The 7,177-nt window shown below is 38.0% G+C and overlaps 1 pseudogene; it reads right to left on the minus strand.

The window, feature by feature from the left end:
* Positions 1 to 305: 305 nt before the first annotated feature.
* Positions 306 to 1,128, minus strand: LOC138158378 (U1 small nuclear ribonucleoprotein A pseudogene; annotated as a pseudogene).
* Between the last annotated feature and the right edge of the window lie 6,049 nt (positions 1,129 to 7,177).

Consider the following 7,177-nt stretch of genomic DNA (forward strand, 5'->3'; position numbering starts at 1 on the left):
TGTGTGTGTGTGTGTGTGTGTGTGTGTGTGTGTGTGTGTGTGTGTGTCTGCACGTTTGTGTCTGTGTGTGTGTCTGTCCTTGTGTATGTGAAAATCCTAGGCCGCCAGCCTTTTATTTCTGCTCCTAGCTCCAGTTGCGATGTCAGAAGGGCAGACTCTGGGTACAATGCTGTTCACAGGCACACTCACGCTACAGGCTGGCGGAAGGGAGCAGGGACTTACCTTCTGGGTACAAGACCCCAGCAGAGGAGCAGGGGGAGGGCCACCCTGGAAGGAGGGGGAGGAGAGAACAAATGGGGCCGGGCCTATTTCTTGGCAAAAGGGATCTTCAAGGCATCGTTCCGGGTGATCTTGAAGCCCTGCAAGGTATCTCGGGCAACCCTAGCCTGCACCTTGTCCAACTCCACAAAAGCAATGTTGTGGGGCCTGGAGCCCAGACGCACCTCCTTCAAGTGTGAGAACTGACTGAAGAGCAGGGACAGCACGAGCTCCTTGGTCTCCTCTGGCAGACTGATGAGGAACAGGATATGGTTAGGCGGGTTTTCGCACAGCGCCTGGGCAGGAGGCGTCTGTCCAGGCACCATCTGTTGCAGGGGCATGGCACCAGGTAGAATTGGTCCAGGGGCCAAGGCAGGTGGTGGGATCATCCCTGGGGGAGGCATATATATGGTGGCTGTCTTGGAAGATGGTTCATGACGCGGGGAGCCTGGGTCTTGGGTGGCATCCCCGCGACAGACAGGACAGCAGCAACAACCTGGGCAGCTGCCCTGCCTGGCACAGCTTTCTTGACCACAAGTATTTCTTGGCCCTTAGGTTTTCTCTTCCCCCGCTTCCGGTCACTCTGGTAGGCACCTCATCTTGACAATGATGTCCGAGTCAGACTTGGCATACTGGACTCTCATCGCTTTGTCATAGAAGGGAAAACCCTGCATAAAGTGCAGAGTGTTGGTGGCACTGCTGATCTCATTGAAGATGACAAATGCTTGGCCTCTCACCTTCAGGCTCCTCCATACCAAATATCCAAAATCTGGAGAAGATGGCACCGAGGGATTTCTTCAGTTTATCCTTCTTTATCTTTTCATTGTGTTATTGATGTAAATGGTGTGGTTGTGACTCGAGCACTGCCATGGTGGAAAACTCTTGAGTTTGGCTAATGGTGGTCAACAAGTCCTGTGAGCTCTCTCTCAGAATTATTTATTTTTGCTTGTATCTGTATCCTTAGTACTTTGCACAGTGTCTAGCAATTAGCAAATGCTTATTTACTTAGTATAAAAAGAGTAATTGAATGGGAAGGCAAGACCTGTTTTTTCCCCAGATTTTATTTGTGACTGTTTGTTGGGAGTGTTAAGGCCCCTTTCTTAGATTTCATTTCTCCTCTGCCAATTCCCTTTTACCCCTTATCAAATTCTGACCTTTTTTACTGAAGGAATTGGAGTTGGGGAGGGAAGGGAACATGTCATCAGATTGCTTCATTGCCGTGCCTTCATAATGCTGCTTCACAGCTATTAAATGTTGGTAAGACCAATTTATTGAAATTTTTCTTTATTTTTTTCGGAGGGGTGGGGGAGTCGAAAGATGGCAAAAGATTTAAACTCTAAAATTTCCTCAGTTAATCTCCATTTAAAGGAAAGCAAAAATGATATCGAAGTATTGTGTAGAACAAGATGATTTCTGAGGGCTTCTGTAAAAATGAGATTTTATGAAAAATGGTACAATTTTAGAAATTGTTGTGACCTATATGGACTTTACAGTCATGATAATGCAATGAAAACACTAGATATGAATTGAGATATTTGGGTTCTAGTCCTTGTTCTGATGTTTACTTGCTTTCTAATCTTATTTCCCTTCTCTATAAAATGTGAAAGCTACTATTTATAATACCTACCTCAGCAATTTTGTGAGGAAAGCACAGTAGAAAACATTAAAAAAAATGACAACTATTATTACAAAACCAGAGGATAATTTAATAACTTGATTTGGGTCTTGGCCTCACTCTCCTGCATGGGGCAATTTGTTCTAAGTAGCATCATCACTGCCCTGTACCAGTTGGGTGATGATGGTTTGGGGTTGTGGGTTATGAAACAACCCTAAGAACCCCCATGTCAAGGATTCCTATCTCTCACTCACTGAGTGTCCTCATTAGGTTTAGGCCCAGGATCTTTTTCCATCTCCCATTCCATGCACTGCAGTGAAAATCCCAAAGCTCTTATGACTGATGTCACTTACATTTTATGATTCAAAGGTGGTAAGGAGAGAGGAAGATATAGTTAAAAGATCAGTGGACCTAGGGATGATTCTTGGATCTAATATTTACAAAGTAGTTAGTTAGGAGACTGTGATCAAGTTATTTAACCACTATTATCCTTAGATATCTTAGAATACCTACTTAACGGGGTTGTTGTGGGGAAAAAAAAAGCACTTTGTCAATATTAAATGCCTATGGAAATACGAGGGTTTTTTTGTCATTATATCATCATCACTATCATCATCATTATCTAAAGGGTTTCCTCAGATATCTCCCTCATCTATATGCGTCAACTAAAATTCATTTAACCCAGGAGAAAAAAGAAAGGTCAATCCAGAATTAGAAATAAGACTTGGAGAAGTTGGAACATATTTGCTGCAATTCATGCTAAAATATAAAATATATATATATATATATTTATATATATATATATTCATGATAATAGAAGATTATGTCCTAAGGGAAATATTTAAATGAGGATGAGAGGTACACTTAGACAAGGGGTGCACCAGGTTTCTGAAAATGGAAGCAACACCAAAAAGGAAAACAAAGACAGATGAAGAAAAGACTAAATATTCAAAAGATAGAAAAGGAATTCTTCCATTAGATTCAGTTAAATTCAAATTTCTTATAAGAGAAAAAGGTGACTTTAGTGTATAAAAAGGGGGCCTTAGAATCAGAAATAACTTTATTAAAGTTCCACCTCTAACTGGAAGTGCAACCCTGGTCAAATATAACTGGCCTGATTTCTTGGACAAATCTCTAAGACTACAAGTTCCAAAGAGGCTGCAGATCTTCATTGATAGAGGGATCTTTTTCATTGGAAGTTCCTCTTTCGTTGAAATGACAGGATTTGCCCACCACTCTAAAAAATGTGGGCTGTTCATGACGTTGGATGTTATACAAAGTTTAGGATCTGTCCTTGTCTCCCTGGGATTCACAACCCTTAAGTAACAGAAAACACTCATACTTGTTTAGGAAATTGATACATATATGCATAAAAGTTATAAAAAGGATAGAGATGTGAGGGCCAAAGGTGGAAAAGTTAATTTTTAGCAGGACATCATTATTAAGGAAAACTTCAGGGACATGGTGGTATGAAGGAGTTGCTACCTGTAACATTTAATGATGACCTTTTATTTTGAGGCCACTATGCCAAATGCTTCTCAGTGCTGGAATTTTTCCAGAGTAGTAGTAGAATTTTGCCAGGCTCTTCTGATTGTCCCCTATTATATTATTTAGCTGGATTGAAACAATGAACTTCAACCTATGTCAAGGTATTACCTACATATAATTTACTGTATACATCATCTGAATATAATCCACCTTGGAATCTGAAAGTTATATGGATGTATTGAAAAGTATTACCTTACAGGATTTATGTAGCTATACAAGGAGAGAATAACTAATGAATATTTTAGGTCTATCTGGGAAGGTTAGTGATGTGTATTGTGACCTTTCCTCCATAGGGTGGAAAGTATAGAGGCTAGAATATTGATTTTTAAGTCAGAAAGAAGTGAATTTGAATCCTCCCTCAGATACTTACTGTGTGACCCTGGGCAAGTTAAATAACTCCTCTCGTCCCTATTTCCTATCGCTAAAATGTAAGTAATAATAGCAACAGGTTTTCAGAGTTATGCTTATGAAAAGAGAGAATATATGTAAAACCCTTTTCACACTTAAAGGGAATCATTCATATTCTTAACAAAATAATACCACCACCACCCTAATTTCAATTGTCTGTTAAACATCATCATCACATGACTTTACCCAAGACGCTTAAAAGATAATATGTCCCAAGATTCATTTACAATATTCCCCTCTACCAAACTTTGCTGTTTCTCTCAATGTTGTTTCAGTCAATCAAACTCAAAAACTCAGTCAACTTTTTCTCCTTCATCTCCTTAATTCCTAACATTTAACTCATTGTCCAGATCTATAAAATCTTCCTCCACTCTATCTCCTTCTATATTCATTTCCACTTCACTGGTATTGCATTTATTACCACTTACTGAGAATATTGCCATAGCTCCCTATCAGTTATCCTTCACTCAAGTATCTCTCATCTTCATACAACTATTTAAAAAAGTATTCCTAATGCATTAATCATCCAGTCTTTTGTATTAATGACTTGAAAAGTTTCAGTGATTTATTATTTGCATGACAAGAAATGAAAACTTTTTTCTAACACAACACCATGTTGTCTCAATCCTAACTTTCTAGTTTAATTTGGCATTAAACTTCTGTATTATAGTTAGTCAATAAGCATTAATTAAACATTTGCTCTTTGTCAGACACTGTGCTAAATGCTGGGAAAACAGTAAAATTAAAACATTACCCACCCACAAGAAAATCATATTCTAATAGAGGGGAGACATCATGCAAATGACTTGGTACATACATAATATACAGAGTAAGTAGAAGGTAATCTTAGAGGTAAAGCATTAGGAGTAGAATGGATGAGGAAAGACAATGTGCCGGGAGTAAAATTTAATTTGAATACTGAAGAAAGTCAGGGAAGTCAGGAGGCAGTGATGAAGAAGGAGAACACTCCAGACATTTGGAACAGCAAGTAAAAAATGCAGAGTTGAGACAGATGGAGTTACATGTGTGAGGAAAAGCAAGAAGGTGTTGTTAGATCACAAAATATTTGGAAAGGAGTAAATTGTAAGAAGGAAATGAAGGGTCAACATTATAAAAGGGTTATGTGACAGAGTATGTCATATGCAATATTTTATTAATAAGTGGTCACTAGAGTTTAATGAGTAGGAGATCACTGTGATCAAACCTATTTTTTGGTAAACCATTTTGTCAGCATAAATGAGGATGTCCTAGAGTGAGAAGAAAATTGAAGCAGGGAGAAAACCCATATATTTAATTCAATTGCTCATTATGAGGTGATAACATTCTGAATCAGGAGTTTGTGTGAGTAGAGAGAAGGGGACATAAACAAAGATGTTAAGGCAGAAAGGAGGCCTTCAGATTACATATCCATAGAAAGTGAGGGAAATTAATCTTAGATAACACTTAAATTAGAAAACTAGTTTAATGTGAGGAAAATTTGGGAAGAGTGGTGATTTGGGGGAGGGGATAGTGAGTTATCCTCTGGATATTTGGTTTGCGATGCCTTACAAGATATCTAATTTGCTATGTAAAAATATCATTTGGTGATATGAGATTGAAAGTCAAGTAAAATAAGAGGGTTAAACTGTACTTCCATTGTCCCCTCTCAGAACTTGATAAGTACAACATAAAAATAAGCTAGAAAGAAACTCAGGAGGTAAATAGAATATTAGAAAAGTCAGATATGACAGACCTTTGGCATGATTTAGACATAGAGAGTGACACCATAATCAAATGAAAAATTTGAATTTTTTTCACCTCAAAGGAGGAGTTTTCTGGGTGATGGTAGAGGGAGTGTCTTGAAGTCCTAATGGAAAAAAAGAATATTTAAATCCCCCACTATGACCACTGATTCAGAGAGAAATATTGAATGTATAACTAGTACTGGAAAGGGTAACTGAGTTTTTAGTTTTAACAAGAGGAAGCCAGATCTCTGTCAGTGTCATCAGATTAAAGGACTGAGAAATGGGAATAATTAAAATAAAAGTTACTTTGTTAGTTATTGAACAGGCATTTTACAGAGCACAGTATAAAGACTAGAAAGATCTGGATTGGGGACATTTGTAGAAGGGATAGGATTGAGGGAGATTAAAGTGAGGGAGGTAGCATTTAAAGAGTAAAACAAAATGCATACTTCAGCAGCTGTGGGTTTATAATTAGTAGGATTAAGAGAGTATGAAGGCATAAGACTATGCTATCCATTGAGGAATGATTCTAGGCAAACATTTCTAACACTCTACATTCCAGGCAAAAGCACTTAGAGATTCTACTGATTCTTTAGTCTCCTATGTCTGAATCATGTTTCTTGTTCAACTCTACCTGTTGAGAACTGTCTTGCTTCCCTTACTAACCCAGTGAAGGTAACATTTCTTTCACAAATCCTTTAATCTTCCTACCCAAAATTATCTCTCTTTGAATTCTCTCTCTCTCTTTTTTAAAGCAATTGGGGTTAAGTAACTTGCTCAAGGTTACACGGCCAGGTGTTTCTGGGTGGGTGCTAAGTATCTGAGCCCGGATTCCATCCCCCAGGTAATACCGACACTGGGGCCGGTGCTCTTACTCACTGTGCTACCTGGCCGCCCCTCTCTGAATTTTCTTAATGAGCTTTGTATAATTTATCTTTTTCACATGACCACATACTAACTTATATTTGTTCATGCATACATCGTAGTTTCCTAGTGAGAATATTACTTGCTTGTAGTCAGGGACTATGTAATTTTATTTTATCTATTTAAGAACTAAAAAAAAATTGAAGCATTATTTTCTCTTTGTGAAAATCATTATCCCTGAGGAGATGTGTACCGAGAAGAGTTGGTCTCTATCCCTTCCTTCTTTCTTTTGGAAAGATTTGAGAAGAAGCTCATGGTCCTTTGGTTAACCTTGGCCAATTGTATTAGAAAGAGATGTGAGGTAGAAAAGCAAATGGAAGGATAGAATGAATAAACACACAAAAATATCAGATGGTGATGTTTAATGAGTGGGAGCCACAGTCTCTAGACAAAGGGAAAGTAAATAGAGAATAGGATGGACTCACCATGAATTGATCTGGAGTAAAAATGAGAGATTATTTAAAGTCATTTATAAAAGAGAGTTCACTCACACTTTAAATAAATAATCCTTTCTGTGGAATAACCACCTAAGGGAATAGAGTGGGAAACAATCAACTTTTTAAATAGCATTCTGGATCAAGAAACATGAAAAAGTTTTAGTATTATGTAAAATTGCATTATAATATTCTCACAATCCAAGTGCCAACATATATGCAGTACTTTCTTGGAAGGAGAATTGAATATTCAGTAGCAAAAAAAA

The sequence above is a fragment of the Petaurus breviceps genome, unplaced genomic scaffold (genome assembly GCF_028583685.1).
Source record: "Petaurus breviceps papuanus isolate PSGF00001 unplaced genomic scaffold, PetGlider_PUasm1.0 174, whole genome shotgun sequence".
Classification (NCBI taxonomy): domain Eukaryota; kingdom Metazoa; phylum Chordata; class Mammalia; order Diprotodontia; family Petauridae; genus Petaurus; species Petaurus breviceps.